At 63.0% G+C, this 18026-nt stretch overlaps 2 pseudogenes across 2 annotated transcripts; both read right to left on the bottom strand.

The window, feature by feature from the left end:
- Positions 1 to 3066: 3066 nt before the first annotated feature.
- On the bottom strand, positions 3067 to 5857 carry LOC309652199 (paraneoplastic antigen Ma6E pseudogene; annotated as a pseudogene). The gene has a single exon. The product of its transcript is annotated as a paraneoplastic antigen Ma6E pseudogene (transcript).
- Positions 5858 to 14438: 8581 nt separating this feature from the next.
- On the bottom strand, positions 14439 to 16123 carry LOC309652198 (melanoma-associated antigen 9 pseudogene; annotated as a pseudogene). Its single transcript has 3 exons — positions 16008 to 16123; positions 15425 to 15525; positions 14439 to 15316 (listed from the first exon to the last, which is right to left on the bottom strand). The product of its transcript is annotated as a melanoma-associated antigen 9 pseudogene (transcript).
- Positions 16124 to 18026: the final 1903 nt, after the last annotated feature.

Genomic DNA, 18026 nt, shown 5'->3' with positions numbered 1-18026 from the left:
AGCAAGTTCCCCACGGGCTGAGGTGAACGGGAAAGTGGTTTTTAAATAGGAGCATCTCCCTGTGGTCCCAGGTCAGGAGGCCTACGCAAGTCCACGACCAAGAGGAGAGCAACCTACTCCTTAAAAGTGAAGGCGTGGGCTTCCCTGGTGGCGCAGTGGTTGAGAATCTGCCTGCCAATGCAGGGCACACGGATTTGAGCCCTGGTCTGGGAAGATCCCACATGCCGAGGAGTAACTGGGCCCGTGAGCCACAATTACTGAGCCTGCGCGTCTGGAGCCTGTGCTCCGCAGCAAGAGAGGCCGCGATAGAGAGAGGCCCGCGCACCGCGATGAAGAGTGGCCCCCACTTGCCGCAACTGGAGAAAGCCCTCGCACAGAAACGAAGACCCAACACAGCCATAAATAAATAAATAAATAAATAAATAAATAAATAAATAAAAATTTAAAAAAGAATTTGGTCAACAACCTTTAATTTGGTCACAACCTTTCTTTAAAAAAAAAAAAAAAAAGTGAAGGCGTGCCGCAGTCAACGAACCCTAGAAAGGGGCTGAGCGCGCACCAGCGGGCCTCGGGATGTAAGCGCGAGCAGCCCGGGCCGGGCGGCACCTGCAGGTCAGCGCCCGGGTGACGGCGCTCCTGTCCTGCACCGCCCAGTGTGCCCGTCTCAGGGGGCCTGCTCTACCTGCCGCCAAAGTGCAAAGAAGGGAGCCCCCAGTCTTCTGGTTCTGGTGGACTGGTGTGTGCGCTCTCTCCTCCCGCGGAGCTCGGGGCTCTTATCTCGACAGTATGACCGTGGAGCTTTACTCCCTTTGCTCCTCAAGGCAAACACTCTTTAGGGGGGCTCGTCCACAAGGACTCGCGCTCTAAGCTCGACACCCCAGCGACCAGAGGGTGTTGGAGCGTGGCGCCCTTGAAGTGTTTAGCTCAAAAAGGCAAGGAAAAGAGAATCAAGAGCATGTCACCAGACGCAGGACCCGCAGTGCAAAGCAGACCTCAGTCCTGCTGTCCCGACGCCAGAGGGCACCCCCAAACTGAGCCCCCGCAGGCCCCTGGCGGGGACCGTCCCCTCCACCCCTGTGCGTCTCAGGGCAGTAAGGGCTCTTTTCAGGCCTCTGACCCGGGGAGGCCTGAGCTCTTCTCATCTGTCAAATCAAGACCCTGCTGGACACGGTGTGCCCGCGACCGGGAAGCCGCGGATGCCAGGCCCTTCCTTGTGCTTGTCAAGCCCTTGAAGGGTCTCTCTAGTGAGTGGAGGCAGGGCGTCTGAGGGGCTTCACCGGGTGTCTGCTAGGTGCCCGCACTGTGCCGGGGGTGGGCTGTCCCCTGTCATCGTTTCCTGCTGAGGGGACTCAACTGCTCAGCCGGGCCCAGGACGGAGGCGCCAAACACGTGTTGGGCGGAACATCGCTCTCATGTCCCCGTGCTCTTTATTGCCCTGCAAGGTTGTGACCGCGTTACCACCTCCGTGTGTCTGCAGGGTCTGCCTGGTCAGGGTCCTCTGTGGGCCCGCCCGGAGGGGCCGTGTATTCCCTGAAACAGCGGGAGCCCACGCAGTAGTAGCAGAAGGGGCTCAGGGGCCGAGGGATCAAGGTCAGGGAGGCGGCAGGCCTGGCGGCCACCTCGGGCATCCAGGGGGCGCAAGAGGCAGCGGCGCGGCCACCGGGAGCCACGCGCGGGGGCAGGCTGAGAGCTGGGGGGGCGCGGCGGCCAGGCCCAGCACGGGCCAGGGAGGACTCATCTGGGCGGGAGGCCAGGCGAAGCAGAGCCAGGGGACCTGAGCGGGCCGGGCCACCTCTGCCAGGCCAGGGCCTAGAGGGACCAGAGCCTGCGCGTCGGGATCCGGCGCGGGGGGCTCGGCTGCTGTCCGAGGAGGGGCCGGAGGGACAGAGTCAGTCCTGGCCAGGGCGGCTGCATGGTCGAGTTCCGGGTCGCTCGGGGTCCCCTGGATGTCCTCAGGATAGGGTGGGAGGCCGTCCTGCGGCTCCGAGGCGCTGGGCGCCGGGAGGTACCCCAGGGCTGCCGGCTTGCCGTCCGCCTTCCAGGATGCAGGTTTAGTGCACACTCTCCCCTTCATCCTCACGAGGAGGTGCGGGCAGCCTCTTAAACAGGGGCCCTTCTCGTCCTCAGCCATGCGGAGGGCGGCGTGTCCCTCCTTCACGTAAACGGAACAGCGCAGCGCGGCCGGCAGCACCCTGGGCTCACACTCCCGCTCAGCCCCTCGCAAAAGTGCTCCGGTTGCTCGGGGGTGACATCACAGCCCAGCCAGGAAGTGACATCATACAGGGCAGGCCCGTCAGCATGTCAGCCTCCTGCTTCACGCCCGTCATCGCAGGGGGGCACGATGACACTCGTGCACGGGTGCAGAGCCACAGGCCGAGCCCTCGTGCAAACCGGGCACGGCCTTCTGGTCCCGGAGCCCCCGGGCCAGGCCGACGTGCACGGACCCACGTGTGACCCACGAGGTCAGAGCTCCTCCTCTGTGTCCACTGGCCTTCAGGGCCGTGCACAGCACCCATGCTTTCAAGCACGAGCAACGTCCGGGATGGGGCCCACGGTCAAACTAAAACTTTACAGTTCACCTATGAAATGGAAGAAAAACCCTCACCATGTCTGGGTCTGCAAAGTGCCTACCCTCCCCTCTCACTGGAGAGGTGTCCCATGGGTGCTGAGCAGGAATCCTACTCTGGACCCCCGCCCTCACCCACAGCAGCCCTCTCCCTCCATTGCCCACAGCAGAGGCCAGACTCAGCTGAAACGTTCAGGGAAATTTATTAACCAAAAACATTGACTGAAACCATTGAACAGAGGGCATGATAACACAGAGAGGAACTTCTAACAGCCACCAGAGGCCACGGGTCCCGGCCCCCCGCCAGGGTCCCCACCAAGGTGCCTCTGCTACACCCCACCCGGCAGCCCTCCATCCCCCCCCAGTCTCCCTTCCTGAGGGCCCCGTGGGGGGACGATGACTAGGGGGCGTGTGTTGGGGGGAGGGGAGCGGGGGCTGGGGGGTTCCTGGACACCTGGGTCACTCTGGGGCCTACAGGGACACATTTGGGCTTGCCAGTGCAGGGAGCAGCCTGCCCCAGGGGATGATGAATAGGGGTCCCCTCTCAGGAGGGAGGCCCAGGCACCTTGAGTGGCCCTTAACATGGGGCCAGGAGGCTGCCTGGCCTGGCCTCCCCCTGCCGCCAAGCCTGGGGGCCCCGGGGCCTGCTGAGACTACTGGCCCGAGGAGGACCCCGGGGGGCTCATCTCTGCAGCCCCGTCCTCATTTCCCGGCACTTCCGGGATGGGCTTGAGCCCCTCCTCGGGGGGCTCCTCGGCTTCCTGGCCTCCTGCCTGGGCGAGGCCCTCTGGCTCCCAGCCCGGACCTCCTGGGGCCACCGGGGAAGCACTGCCCACCCGGCCAGGCATGGGGGCCCTGGGGGCACCTGAGGGTCCTGCCTGACCTAGGCCCGCAGGGGCGGGAGCACTTCCATCTTCCTGAGTGGCCGTGGAGGCCTTGCTGGTCTCCCCAGGGCCAGGGGCTGCCCTGGCGGCACCATGATCTTCAGGGGCCGCCTCGCCAGCCTTGACAGTGCCGGCAACTGCCTCACTGGCCTTTTCACGCGCTGGGTGGTCCTCGGCGCTACCTTCCTTGGAAAGGGCGGCCTGGGCGGCGGTATCTTCACCGGCCGGGGAGGCCTTGGTGCCATCTGCAGTGGTGCCCTCGGTGATGGCCTCATGGGCCGGGGCGGCCTGGGCGGCTGCTGCCAGGACTCCCACGTCCGCACGGGCCTCTTCTCCCCCTGGGGACTGCTCACTGCTAGCCGGGTCGGCCTCCCAGGCCTCGGCCTTCTGGACGAGCCGCAGCATCCCCAAGAAGCTGGGAGGCCTCCGCATCAGCCGCATCCTCCTCAGCTCCTCCTGGAGCGTGTCGTTCAGCCGGGCCCGCATCAGCACCTGCCGGGTGCGCACCTGGTCCGCCATGGCCAGGTGGATGGCCCCCTTCTCCAGGGCCGACTGCAGCAGGCCTTCCAGGCGCATGACGTACGCAAAGAGAGTCTCCTGAGGCCGCTGGGCACAGGTCATGAACTTCAGCTGAGCGCTCACCTGGGGGTCCTTGTTCCCAAACCCCTGCACCAGCGCGGCCAGGCAGTCCTGGGCAGGCAGCTCGGGATCTTCCGCCAGGAGGCCGCACAGGAGGTCCAGCGCGGGGCCACGCAAGCTCTCCACCAGCCTCCTCCTCCTCTCCCTCTCAGACACGTGGCGCCACAGGTGCAGCATGTCGTTGGCCTGCTCCAGCCAGCTCTCAAAGGACTCTTCCCCGTGGCCCGGCTCTTCCACCCCCGAGAAGGTTCCCAGCTCCTTGTAGCCCATTTTCTCTAGCACGGGCTGCAAGGCCTGCCTCCACTGCTGGGTCCAGGGCCCTGCCTCATCCATGGCGGCTACCGCTTCCACAGCTGCTTTCTCAGCTGCAGTCATTGCCTCGCCCATGGGTCCTGCCATATTCAGAAGTCCTGCCACGCCTGCAACATTTCTGTCCCCTGCAACTCCCTCCTCATCTGACACTCGTGCTTCACCTTCAGCTCCTGCTTGACCCTCAGCTCCTTCCCCACCTGCAGCTCCTGCCTCACCTGAGGCTCCCTCCTCACCTGCAGCTCCTGCCTCACCTCCAGCTCCCGCCTCACCTGCAGCTCCTTCCTCAGCTCCAGCTCCTGCCTCACCTCCAGCTGCAACCTCACCTAAGGCTCCCTCCTCACCTGCAGCTCCTGCCTCAACTCCAGCTCCTGCCTCACCTCCAGCTGCCACCTCACCTAAGGCTCCCTCCTCACCTGCAGCTCCTGCCTCAACTCCAGCTCCTTCCTCACCTCCAGCTGCCACCTCACCTAAGGCTCCCTCCTCACCTGCAGCTCCTGCCTCAACTCCAGCTCCTTCCTCACCTCCAGCTGCCACCTCACCTAAGGCTCCCTCCTCACCTGCAGCTCCTGCCTCAACTCCAGCTCCTTCCTCACCTCCAGCTGCCACCTCACCTAAGGCTCCCTCCTCACCTGCAGCTCCTGCCTCAACTCCAGCTCCTTCCTCACCTCCAGCTGCCACCTCACCTAAGGCTTCCTCCTCACCTGCGTCTCCCTCCATAGCTGCGGCTCCCGCGTCCCCTGCAGCTTCCTCCTCACCTGCAGTTCCTGCCTCACCTGCCCTGCCAACCACTGCTTGTCTCTGGGGCTGTGCAGGGAAATTGGGTCTATCCTGTGACTCAGCATCAGGGGCCTGGGGCAGGCAGACCACAGTCCAGGGCCCCCCCTTGCCTGGTATTTGGCGGGGGATCAAGCTGTGATTTAAATACTCAGCAAACTCGACCAGGGCAACACTCGACCCCAGCTCCTTTCTGTAGTCCTTGCCCAGCACTCGGTACCTGCCCAGGGAACACAGGGCAGCCTGCACAGCCTCCCGGAATTCCTGGTCTTTGCAGTCGTCCGGGATGCCCAGGATGAGCAGAGATCGCTGAGCGTTCACGCCCATCCACCTGCACCAGTCCCGCAGTATCGCCAGAGCCATCGCCATCTTCGAGGACCTGAGGGTGGGGGGAAGCGATCAAACAGGTGTGCACAGACTGTTGAAGTGTGGGAATCGGCCTGTGGGTGCAAAGGGGAGAGAAGCATGTTTGTGCCACACAGCCCACCCTGCTGCCCCTCACAGCAGCAGCCTGGAGCACCTCCCTGCCCTGTTTTGTTTGTTTGACTTAAGGAAACTTCTTTTTGATAAGTTAGATTTATTTACAAGATAGAAGGCTAGGGACTTCCCTGGTGGTGCAGTGCTTAAGAATCCACCTGCCAGTGCAGGGGACACAGGTTCGATCCCTGGTCCGGGAAGATCCCACATGCCAAGGAGCAACTAACCCCGCACGCCGCAACCACTGACCCAGCGCTCTAGAGCCCATGAGCCACAACTACTGCGCCCACGTGACACAACCACTGAAACCCACATGCCTGGAGCCCATGCTCCGCAACAAGAGAAGCCACCGTAATGAGAGGCCCGTGCACCGCAACGAAGAGTAGCCCCCGCTCGCCGCACCTAGAGAAAGCCCGCGCACAGCAACGAAGACCCAACGCAGCCAAAAGTAAAAATAAATTTTAAAAATAATAATAAAAGAGCACTTCTTGTATACGACTCAAGAAGCAATAATAAAATAAAATAATTTTTAAAAAAAGATAGAAGGCTCGTCACATTTTCTCCATTTCTGGCCTCAGTTTTAGGAAGCTGCCTTTCTCCCAAGGGATTTTTCAAGTCTTCAAATTTTTTAGCATAAACATTTCCATAATATCCCTATATTCTCTTTGTAATGTACATCTGATCCGTAACGTTAGCCCTCTTTCATTCCTGACATTGGTGATCAGGGTTCTTTCTATTTTTCCTTGATTCATCGCTCTAGGACTTTCTCAGTTTTCTTGCTCTTTTCAAAGAAGAGCATGGCTTTGTTCATCGTGTCCATAATTTGCTTTCTATCACTGATTTCCTCTCTTAGCTCTCTTATTACTTCATTTTATGTTTCCTTTGCTCTTCTTCTTCTAGCATCTCTAAATGGGCTGTTAGCTCACTGATTTTATGTCCTGACTCTTCTAACAGAAGCATTTAGAGGAATACAGTTTCCTCCTGTCGCTTTTTGCTGCCTCCCACTAATTTTGGTAAGTTGTGTTTTCTGAGTATTCACTTTGAAATATTTTCTAAGTCCCTCTGTGATTTTTTTCTTTGATCCATGGGTTTCCCAATATTTAAAGATATATTATCATTAGTACCATCAAATAACATTTCCCCGTGATGAGAAAACTTATCATGTAAAATTGCAACACTGTTAAATTTATGGAGTCTTTTTTACAACTCTGGTATGGCCTGTCCGGGTGAATGTGCAAAGCACCCTCGTAAAGAATCTGTACTCTGTGTGGAGGCCAGGGCCTCGCCCCGCCCACCCACCTCTGCAATTCCTGTGCCACCCGGACAAAGGCGACCTGGAGCTTCTCGATGCCTCATGCAGTGGGCCAGAGCCCCTCCCTGGACCCCCACAAATCCATCTGCCATGGTCAACAGCCTCCACCAGATCACAGCAGCCCCAGCGCCTCCCCTCTCAGCATCACTTACGCCCCTCGTGGCCAGGAGGCTCCTCCCCGCCCCCCGCACTACATCCCCCCATACACCCTCCCCCACCCACCACCTGCTGGCGATCCGCTCTGGGCCCTGCAAGCCGGGCGCCCCCCATGCTTAGAGATCAGACTGCCTCTCTCACCTCCCCACACCGGGGAGTCCTCCCCCGACCACCCCCAGAGCCAGGGCTCTCGCCTCTTGCACCCCAGACGCAGAGCCCACCCCTCTTGCCCCCGCCCACCCGGGAGCCGGAGCCCCCTTCCTGCCACGAGCGTCCTCCGCCCCCACCCCGCCCCCCGCCCCGGCGGGAGCTCCCCCAACGCCTACCGCACCACGCCCGGGAGTCCTCCCCATTGACCCGTGCCTCCGCCAGGAGTACCTCCGCCTTCCTCCCGCCACACGCAGCAGCCGTTAGCCCTCGCCTCGTGTCTCGGCCCGGGGAGGGGGCCCGAGAGTCCTCCCGATCGAACCGCGCCTGCGCCAGGAGTAGCTCCGCCTTCCTCCCGCCACACGCAGCAGCCGTTAGCCGTCCCCTCGTGTCTCGGCACGAGGAGGGGGAGTGGCCCGCCCGTCACGTCCTCCCCACCCCCGCAGCCAGTCGTCCTCTCCTCTGGCCCCCAAAGCTGGCCCCACCCGCCCAGCAGGAAACCCTCCGCTCTGGACCCCCCCACGCTTTGCCATTAGCCCCACCCCGGCAGCCAGCGGAGCTTCTCGATGCCTCATGCAGGGGGCCAGAGCCCCTCCCTGGACCCCCACAAATCCATCTGCCATGGTCAACAGCCTCCACCAGATCACAGCAGCCCCAGTGCCTCCCCTCTCAGCATCACTTACGCCCCTCGTGGCCAGGCGGCTCCTCCCCGCCCCCCCCACTACATCCCCCCATACACCCTCCCCCACCCACCACCTGCTGGCGCTCCGCTCTGGGCCCTGCAAGCCGGGCGCCCCCCATGCTTAGAGATCAGACGGCCTCTCTAAACTCCCCACACCGGGGAGTCCTCCCCCGACCACCCCCAGAGCCAGGGGCTCTCGCCTCTTGCACCCCAGACGCAGAGCCCTCCCCTCTTGCCCCCGCCCACCCGGGAGCTGGAGCCCCCTTCCTGCCACGAGCGTCCTCCGCACCCACCCCACCCCCCGCCCCGGCGGGAGCTCCCCCAACGCCTACCTCACCCGCGCCCGGGAGTCTTCCCCATCGACCCGTGCCTCCGCCAGGAGTACCTCCGACTTCCTCCCGCCACACGCAGCAGCCGTTAGCCCTCGTCTCGTGTCTCGGCCCGGGGAGGGGGCCCGAGAGTCCTCCCCATCGACCCGCGCCTGCGCCAGGAGTAGCTCCGCCTTCCTCCCGCCACACGCAGCAGCCGTTAGCCCTCGCCTCGTGTCTCGGCACGAGGAGAGGGAGTGGCCCGCCCGTCGCGTCCTCCCCACCCCCGCAGCCAGTCGTCCTCTCCTCTGGCCCCCAAAGCTGGCCCCACCCGCCCAGGAGGAAGCCCTCCGCTCTGGACCCCCCCACGCTTAGCCATTAGCCCCACCCCGGCAGCCAGCCGAGCTTCTTGATGCCTCATGCAGCAGGGCAGGACCCCTCCCTAGACCCCCACAAATCCATCTGCCATGGTCAACAGCCTCCACCAGATCACAGCAGCCCCAGCGCCTCCCCTCTCAGCATCACTTACGCCCCTCATGGCCAGGAGGCTCCTCCCCGCCCCCCCCCACTACATCCCCCCATACACCCTCCCCCACCCACCACCTGCTGGCGATCCGCTCTGGGCCCTGCAAGCCGGGCGCCCCCCATGCTTAGAAATCAGACTGCCTCTCTCACCTCCCCACACCGGGGAGTCCTCCCCCGAGCACCCTCAGAGCCAGGGGCTCTCGCCTCTTGCACCCCAGACGCAGAGCTCACCCCTCTTGCCCCCGCCCACCCGGGAGCCGGAGCCCCCTTCCTGCCACGAGCGTCCTCCGCCCCACCCCACCCCCCGCCCTGGCGGGAGCTCCCATAACGCCTACCGAGCCCGCGCCCGGGAATCCTCCCCATCGACCCGCGCCTGCGCCAGGAGTAGCTCCGCCTTCCTCCCGCCACACGCAGCAGCCGTTAGCCCTCGCCTCGTGTCTCGGCCCGGGGAGGGGGCCCGAGAGTCCTCCCCATCGACCCGCGCCTGCGCCAGGAGTAGCTCCGCCTTCCTCCCGCCACACGCAGCAGCCGTTAGCCCTCCCCTCGTGTCTCGGCACGAGGAGGGGGAGTGGCCCGCCCGTCGCGTCCTCCCCACCCCCGCAGCCAGTCGTCCTCTCCTCTGGCCCCACCCGCCCAGCAGGAAGCCCTCCGCTCTGAACCCCCCCACGCTTAGCCATCAGCCCCACCCCGGCAGCCAGCGGAGCTTCTTGATGCCTCATGCAGGGTGCCAGAGCCCCTCCCTGGACCCCCACAAATCCATCTGCCATGGTCAACAGCCTCCACCAGATCACAGCAGCCCCAGCGCCTCCCCTCTCAGCATCACTTACGCCCCTCGTGGCCAGGAGGCTCCTCCCCGCCCCCCCACTACATCCCCCTACACACCCTCCCCCACCCACCACCTGCTGGCGATCCGCTCTGGGCCCTGCAAGCCGGGCGCCCCCCATGCTTACAGATCAGACTGCCTCTCTCACCTCCCCACACCGGGGAGTCCTCCCCCGACCACCCCCAGAGCCAGGGGCTCTCGCCTCTTGCACCCCAGACGCAGAGCCCACCCCTCTTGCCCCCGCCCACCCGGGAGCCGGAGCCCCCTTCCTGCCACGAGCGTCCTCCGCCCCCACCCCGACCCCCGCCCCGGCGGGAGCTCCCCCAACGCCTACCGCACCACGCCCGGGAGTCCTCCCCATCGACCCGTGCCTCCGCCAGGAGTACCTCCGCCTTCCTCCCGCCACACGCAGCAGCCGTTAGCCCTCGCCTCGTGTCTCGGCCCGGGGAGGGGGCCCGAGAGTCCTCCCGATCGAACCGCGCCTGCGCCAGGAGTAGCTCCGCCTTCCTCCCGCCACACGCAGCAGCCGTTAGCCATCCCCTCGTGTCTCGGCACGAGGAGGGGGAGTGGCCCGCCTGTCGCGTCCTCCCCACCCCCGCAGCCAGTCGTCCTCTCCTCTGGCCCCCAAAGCTGGCCCCACCCGCCCAGGAGGAAGCCCTCCGCTCTGGACCCCCCCCACGCTTAGCCATTAGCCCCACCCCGGCAGCCAGCCGAGCTTCTTGATGCCTCATGCAGCAGGGCAGGACCCCTCCCTAGACCCCCACAAATCCATCTGCCATGGTCAACAGCCTCCACCAGATCACAGCAGCCCCAGCGCCTCCCCTCTCAGCATCACTTACGCCCCTCGTGGCCAGGAGGCTCCTCCCCGCCCCCCCCCACTACATCCCCCCATACACCCTCCCCCACCCACCACCTGCTGGCGATCCGCTCTGGGCCCTGCAAGCCGGGCGCCCCCCATGCGTAGAGGTCAGACTGCCTCTCTCACCTCCCCACACCGGGGAGTCCTCCCCCGAGCACCCCCAGAGCCAGGGGCTCTCGCCTCTTGCACCCCAGACGCAGAGCCCACCCCTCTTGCCCCCGCCCACCCGGGAGCCGGAGCCCCCTTCCTGCCACGAGCGTCCTCCGCCCCACCCCACCCCCCGCCCTGGCGGGAGCTCCCATAAGGCCTACCGAGCCCGCGCCCGGGAATCCTCCCCATCGACCCGCGCCTGCGCCAGGAGTAGCTCCGCCTTCCTCCCGCCACACGCAGCAGCCGTTAGCCCTCGCCTCGTGTCTCGGCCCGGGGAGAGGGCCCGAGAGTCCTCCCCATCGACCCGCGCCTGCGCCAGGAGTAGCTCCGCCTTCCTCCCGCCACACGCAGCAGCCGTTAGCCCTCCCCTCGTGTCTCGGCACGAGGAGGGGGAGTGGCCCGCCCGTCGCGTCCTCCCCACCCCCGCAGCCAGTCGTCCTCTCCTCTGGCCCCCAAAGCTGGCCCCACCCGCCCAGCAGGAAGCCCTCCGCTCTGAACCCCCCCACGCTTAGCCATTAGCCCCACCCCGGCAGCCAGCGGAGCTTCTTGATGCCTCATGCAGGGGGCCAGAGCCCCTCCCTGGACCCCCACAAATCCAACTGCCATGGTCAACAGCCTCCACCAGATCACAGCAGCCCCAGCGCCTCCCCTCTCAGCATCACTTACGCCCCTCGTGGCCAGGAGGCTCCTCCCCGACCCCCCACTACATCCCCCTACACACCCTCCCCCACCCACCACCTGCTGGCGATCCGCTCTGGGCCCTGCAAGCCGGGCGCCCCCCATGCTTACAGATCAGACTGACTCTCTCACCTCCCCACACCGGGGAGTCCTCCCCCGACCACCCCCAGAGCCAGGGACTCTCGCCTCTTGCACCCCAGACGCAGAGCCCACCCCTCTTGCCCCCGCCGACCCGGGAGCCGGAGCCCCCTTCCTGCCACGAGCGTCCTCCGCCCCCACCCCGCACCCCGCCCCGGCGGGAGCTCCCCCAACGCCTACCGCACCACGCCCGGGAGTCCTCCCCATCAACCCGTGCCTCCGCCAGGAGTACCTCCGCCTTCCTCCTGCCACACGCAGCAGCCGTTAGCCCTCGCCTCGTGTCTCGGCCCGGGGAGGGGGCCCGAGAGTCCTCCTGATCGAACCGCGCCTGTGCCAGGAATAGCTCCGCCTTCCTCCCGCCACACGCAGCAGCCGTTAGCCGTCCCCTCGTGTCTCGGCACGAGGAGGGGGAGTGGCCCGCCCGTCACGTCCTCCCCACCCCCGCAGCCAGTCGTCCTCTCCTCTGGCCCCCAAAGCTGGCCCCACCCGCCCAGCAGGAAACCCTCCGCTCCGGGCCCCCCCACGCTTAGCCATTACCCCACCCTCTGCACCCCGACTCCAGAACGCCCCCCACCAGCCACCCCGGCAGCTAACGGTCCTCCCCTCGGACCCGCACACTAAGGGACCCTTCCCTCAGCCCCCCTTCAGCCCGCTGCCCTCCGCTGCCCCTCCCTCACTCCCCATGGAGCAGCGCGTACCCCTCCCCCCACCCCCACTCCTTCCCAGCGTCCCCGGTACCTGCGGAGTCCAGCCCCCGGCGAAGCCCCCGCCTGTCTCCTGACTTTCTCTGACTCTGTGGATGACGCCGGAGTCCCGCTCAGAAGGGGCTGAAGAGCTCGTCTCAGCAGTGCAGCCAGGAACTGTGCAGCCCACTGTCCCAGGCACTCTGTGCGAACGCCACGTGGGTTTCCGGGTGCTCCCGGAAGCCCGAGGAAGATGAGGGAGAAAGATCTAGACGTCTCCTTACAGAGAAAGTGGTTGGATCAGAAGAGCACGTGAGGAGGCGCTTTGCTAAGGAAGCAGCAGTAGCCATGCGCACTGAGGGCCTGAGGTCCCAAGGCTTGGCGCCTTCGGAAGCAAAAGACACGCCCATTGGCCTTCCACCAATAGGAAGGCCTCCCTGCAAGGCTGCGGAGTTGGAGGAGCAAACTTGGAGATGCAGAGCCCATGGTGGCACATAGGTCAATCTGTCTTTACGGGTGGGTTTCTGCTGTGATTGTTAATGTCATAAAGCTATTCTTTTTTCTTTCTCTTTTTTTTTAATTTTTTAATTTAATTTTATTTTTTTATACAGCAGGTAATTATTAGTTATCCCTTTTATACATATTAGTGTACATATGTCAATCCCAATCTCCCAATTCATCACAGCACCACCCCCCCGCCCCCAACACTTTCCCACCTTGGTGTCCACACGTTTGTGCTCTACATCTGTGTCTCTACTTCTGTCCTGCAAACCGGTACATCTGTACCATTTTTCTAGGTTCCACATACATGCATTAATATACAATATTTGTTTCTCTCTTTCTGACTTCCTTCACTCTGTATGACAGTCTCTAGGTCCATCTACATCTCTACAAATGACCCAATTTCGTTCCTTTGTACAGCTGAGTAATAAATAATAGTAATAAAGCTCTTCTTTATATGGACTGATTTCTTGTCTAGTTGTTATCAACTAGCCATCTTCTCACATGGCACAGGAGGATGAGGCAGCTGTCTGGGGTCTCTTTTATAAGGGCAATAATCTCATTCATGAGGGCTCCCCCCTCATGGGCTAATCACTTCCCAGGGCCCCACCTCCAAATCCCATCCCTTTGGTAGTTAGAATTTAACAGGTGAATGAGGGGGAGAGTTTCACAAATATTCAGTCCATAGCACTGTCTGTCCAACTATTTTTGCTTCTCTGTTCCCTTTTTCCTGCTGAGATAATCAAGTTTTTCATTTACATTTTAACTTCTCTACTGCCTTTTGAGGCAATTATCAGTTTTCGCTAAAACTTTACAGTTCACCTATGAAATGGAAGAAAAACCCTCACCACCTCTGGGTCTGCAAAGTGCCTACCCTCCCCTCTCACTGGAGAGGTGTCCCATGTGTGCTGAGCAGGAATCCTACTCTGGACCCCCGCCCTCACTGCCAGCAGCCCTTTCCCTCCATTGCCCACAGCAGAGGCCAGACTCAGCTGAAACTTTCAGGGAAATTTATTAAAGTGAAATATTGACTGAAACCATTGAACAGAGAGGAACACAGAGAGGAACTTCTAACAGTAACCAGAGCCGACGGGTCCCGGCGCCCCCCCCAGGGTCCCCAACAATGTGCCTCCGCTACACCCCACCCGGTGGCCCTCCATCTCCCAACAGTCTCCCTTCCTGAGGGCCCCACGGGTGGCCTCTCGCCAGGACAATGGGCGCTGGCAATGCCTGCTCCCCCTAGGGCAGCCACTCCCCCTCTGGCCCACATGCCCGGGACCTGGTCCTGCCCTATGGCGGGAACAGGACAGTCCCACAGCAGGGCACGCACCACTGAGCCGACGATGGTGTGTCCCGAGGAACAACGGGGTGGCCTTCAGTTGTACTGCTAATTACTTTCACATTTCCAAGTAAATTCCTATTCCAATGCTATGTTATCTTGTTCAGGATCACAGAATAATATGGGAATCTTACTATTTGTTTTACACAATAGCAAAACTCTTGTCGTTGAACTGAATTAGTGCAAATACATGTGTGATTAATGTCATTCACAAACTTAGATACTGAAGCTTATTAAGCCTTCTTTTAAGTGGAACAATATTTGACAAATTCCTAAAGAAAACAGAGATGAAATTCCATGTCATCATACACAACAGGAACCCAAAGATGCTGCACACCGGGTTCCCCCGACAGGCCTGGGCCCTCACCACTTAGAAGGCTGACCGCTCCCTCTTCAAACTCCGAGCGAAGGATCAGCCTCCCTTCCTGCCCCACGGGAGAAGCTGCTGGACGTGGGCCTGGAAGGAGCCTGGCTGCTGCTCTGGCTCAGGCCCCCTCTTCCTCATCGCTCACACCCTCTGCACACAGGGATGGGAAGGACCTGGAATCCCATCCACTGGCCCTGAGCAGATGCTCCAGGACCTGCCACTTGCTGGTCTCCACGTGGGCCCGGGGACCCCACAGGAACTCGTAGTGGGCGGGGTCACAGTGGGGCACCTGCCGGTACTCCAGGTAGCCCTCCTGCACCCACACTTTGGTGAGGAGCTCCCTGGGCTCCCCATAGATGTAGTGCTGCCTCCCGGCACACACACCCACCTTGCTAAGTGCTCCCCACACCTCCTCCTCTGGGGCAACAAAGTCGTCCTCCAGGAGGATCAGGCCCAGGAGCAACACCAGGAGGCCGGGCTTGGGCATGCTCGGCCCGTCACTCAGCATCCCATCGTAGGCGAGGCCCAGGGCGGGGACGAGGACATAGGAGTGATTGCTGGGGTCCACTTCCTTCACGTCGAGGCCAAGGACCAGCTGCGAGTGCGTGGAGGCTCGGCTGAAGACCACGGCGAAGTGGTCCTGGTAATCACTGAGGATGGTCAGCATTTCTGCCTCTGTGGTAGTCTCCTTTGTGCGATACTTGGGCAGCAGGAACGCCACCAGGTCAGCCATCAGCACAGTAAGTGCCTCCTGGGGCAAGGACTCGGCACAGGCGGAGAAGGAGGGGGCGACGGGGGAGGAGGAGGACGAGGGGGATGCGGCCTCCTCGCCCGCAGCCCCAAACAGCTGCGCCTCCACCGGGCCCTGGGCCTGGACTGGGGCCTGAAGGTCTGCCTCAGGCTGGCGCAGCTTGCTCATCTCGACCAGGGGCCTGATGACTGGGGTCGGGCCGCCGACGGGAGTCTGGGCAGGGGTGACAGATACGGACCACGGGCCTGTGGGAGAAAGGGGGTGTGAGCGGCCTCGGCAGAGACACGCACCCTGGGCAGCTCTGACAAAGGCCACTTACAGGGCTCGCCTGGAGGGGTGCCCTCGGGCCTCACAGGGGCGCTCCTCCTGGGCGGCCTGTCCCCTGCCAACCTGAAGAAGGAAGCGAGGTGGCCCCTCAGGGTGCAGCCAGCGCAGCCCCAGGTACCGACCGGGGCTGAGAGGGGTGTGGGGAGGTGCGGTGACTTGGGCCTTGTGGGGTCCCCTCTGTTCTGGGAGGGGGAGCCCCTGGGTGCACACTCAGGGCACGCACCTCACCTTGACTCCTGGCGCTGCCTGGGCCTCCTCGGCTCTGTGGCCTGAGGACACGTGCCTCAGACCTGGGCCTTCGCCTCCCGGTTCCTGGAGCCCCTGTAAGAGGAATGGAGGGCGCACCTCGGGTGTAGATTGTGGCACAGCCCTGGGCCCCTCGGTGCTGGTAGGAGGGGTGGGCCGGACTCTGTGAGGTTCCCACTGTCCTGGTGTGGGTGGCCCGCTCTGTGTTCACTCAGGGCAGGGCGTCCCCTTCGCCCTGGCAGGGCCTGGGCCCTCTGTCTGCTGTCCTGAGGCAAAATTCTCAAGACACATTCCCTGCACTGAAAAGAAGGGCGTGAGGACCTCCACATCTGGCCATGGTGCCCAGGGGCTAACAGGGCTCACAAGGGACAACCAAACGCCGTGGGGTCCATCTGTGCTGGGACGATGGTGGTCGGTTCAGTCTCCACCTTGACACCCTTCAGGGCCTGGGACAGCTCCCTCTGCTGACTGTGACCCATCTCCTTCAGCCAAGGCCTCACCTCCATAAGACACCAGAAGAGGAAGTGAGGGGCAGTCAATGTACCCACCTATTCTGGGACACCCAGGGGTGACAAAAGGGGCAGGGCCGGCTGGGCTCCAAGTACTCTGTGTGAGGAGGGGTCTCCCCAGTCTTCTCCATGACCCTTGCCAGGGCCTGAGGCCAGACACCCAGAGCAAGGTGCCCGCCTCCCTGAACCCACCCATCTGGAAATGAGGAGGGGTCAGTGAGACAGGTCCTGGCTGGGGTTTCCAGGGCTGACAGTTGGGTCAGGCCAGATTTCTGTGGGCCCCCCTTTGTTCCGGGGATTGGGCTCCCCTCAGTCCTCTCTCGGGGTCCACACCTTGACACCTGGCAGATCTTGGGACTCCTCCCTCTGCTGACCTGATGTTTCCCCTCAGACCAAGGTCTTTGCATCCCAAGACGCCTCCATCCCCAACCACGTGGCAGAGGTGAGAGCCTGCAACGTCCCGTCAGCCCTGCCGGGGACCTACCAGGGCTGACAGCCTGGGTGAGCTTCTCTGAGGTCCCCTCTGTTCTGGGGTCCAGGGTCCCCTCAGTCCTGCCTCAGGGTCCTCACCTTGACCCCTGGCAGGACCTGGGAATCTCCCCTCTGCCCACCTGACACCCCGCCCCGCATACCAGGTTCCCACTCTCTATGAGACCCGGATGTCAGGAAGTGCTGTAACTGGCCCTCCGGCCCTATGACCTCCCAGGGCCGACTCTGATCTGAGGTCCATGGTCCCCTCTGTCCTCCCTCAGGGGCCTCACGTTGACTCCCAGCTGGACCTGCGATTCTCCCCTCCACCCACCTTAGGCCCCGCCCCTTATCCCAGGTCCCCAGTATCTCTGAGACCTGGACGTCAGGAAGTCAGGACAGGCCTACTGTGCTCATCCCGCCCCGGGACCTCCCAGGGCCACCTGCAAGGGCGGGGATCTGGTGGGTCCCTTTTGTCCTCCCTCAGGGTCCCCTCAGTCCTGCCTAAGGGCCCTAACCTTAGTCCACCAGGGACCTGACATTTGACCCTCTGCGCTCATGAGGCCCCGCCCCTTATCCCAGGTCCCCAGTATCTCTGAGACCTGGATGCCGAAGTCAAAACGCCTTCCCAAGTGCTCATCCTGCCCCCGGGACTCCCAGGGCTGTCGGCAGGGGCGGGGATCTGTGGGGTCCCCTCTGTCCTCCCTCAGGGTCCTCAACTTGAGCTCTGGCAGGTCCTGTGATGCCCCCTGTGTTGACCCAAGGCCGGACCGTCACACCAAGGCCCTCACTGTCCTGAGACCCCCGGTGGGAATCTATGGACAGCACATCAGGCCACCAAGCCCAGGGCTTCCCAGGGCTGAGATGATCCCTCTGGGTTCCCTCAGCCCTCCCTCGGCTCCTCACCTTCCCTCCCAGCTGGTCGGGCCCCGCCGTCTGCCCACCTGTGTTTGGTCCCCTGAGGCCCAGGCCCTCCCCAGCCAGGACCCCTGAGAGGGAAGCGGGGGTCGGGAGTGGCGCTTATTCCCACAGCCCTGCCGGGGGTCTCTCAGGGCTGACAGCAGGGCCGACCTGGATGCCTTGCGGCCTCCGAGTCCCCCTCATGGTTGTACCTTGAGTCCTGGTGGGGCTGGGCTCCTTCCCTCTGCCGACCTGGCCCCGGCCTCCCTGCCCCAGGCCCTCCCCTCCCCCTCCCAGGGGGATCAGTGCACGTTGCATCCGGACAGCATGCCGGGGGGCTCCCAGGGCTGTCGGAGGGCCGCAGATGCATCCCCTGGGGGCCCTCAGTCCTCCTCTGGTCCTCACCTCGACTCCAGGCAGCACCTGGGCCCCTCCCTCTGCCCACCTGAGACTGCGCCCCGCAGACCGAGCCCCTGACCCCCCGAGATCCCTGAGGAGGTGGGCG

Source organism: Balaenoptera physalus, assembly GCF_965194825.1.
Source record: "Balaenoptera physalus genome assembly, chromosome: X".
NCBI classification, from domain to species: domain Eukaryota; kingdom Metazoa; phylum Chordata; class Mammalia; order Artiodactyla; family Balaenopteridae; genus Balaenoptera; species Balaenoptera physalus.
The sequence above is the reverse complement of the archived record's forward strand: the minus strand, read 5'-3'. Positions and strand labels throughout refer to the sequence as shown.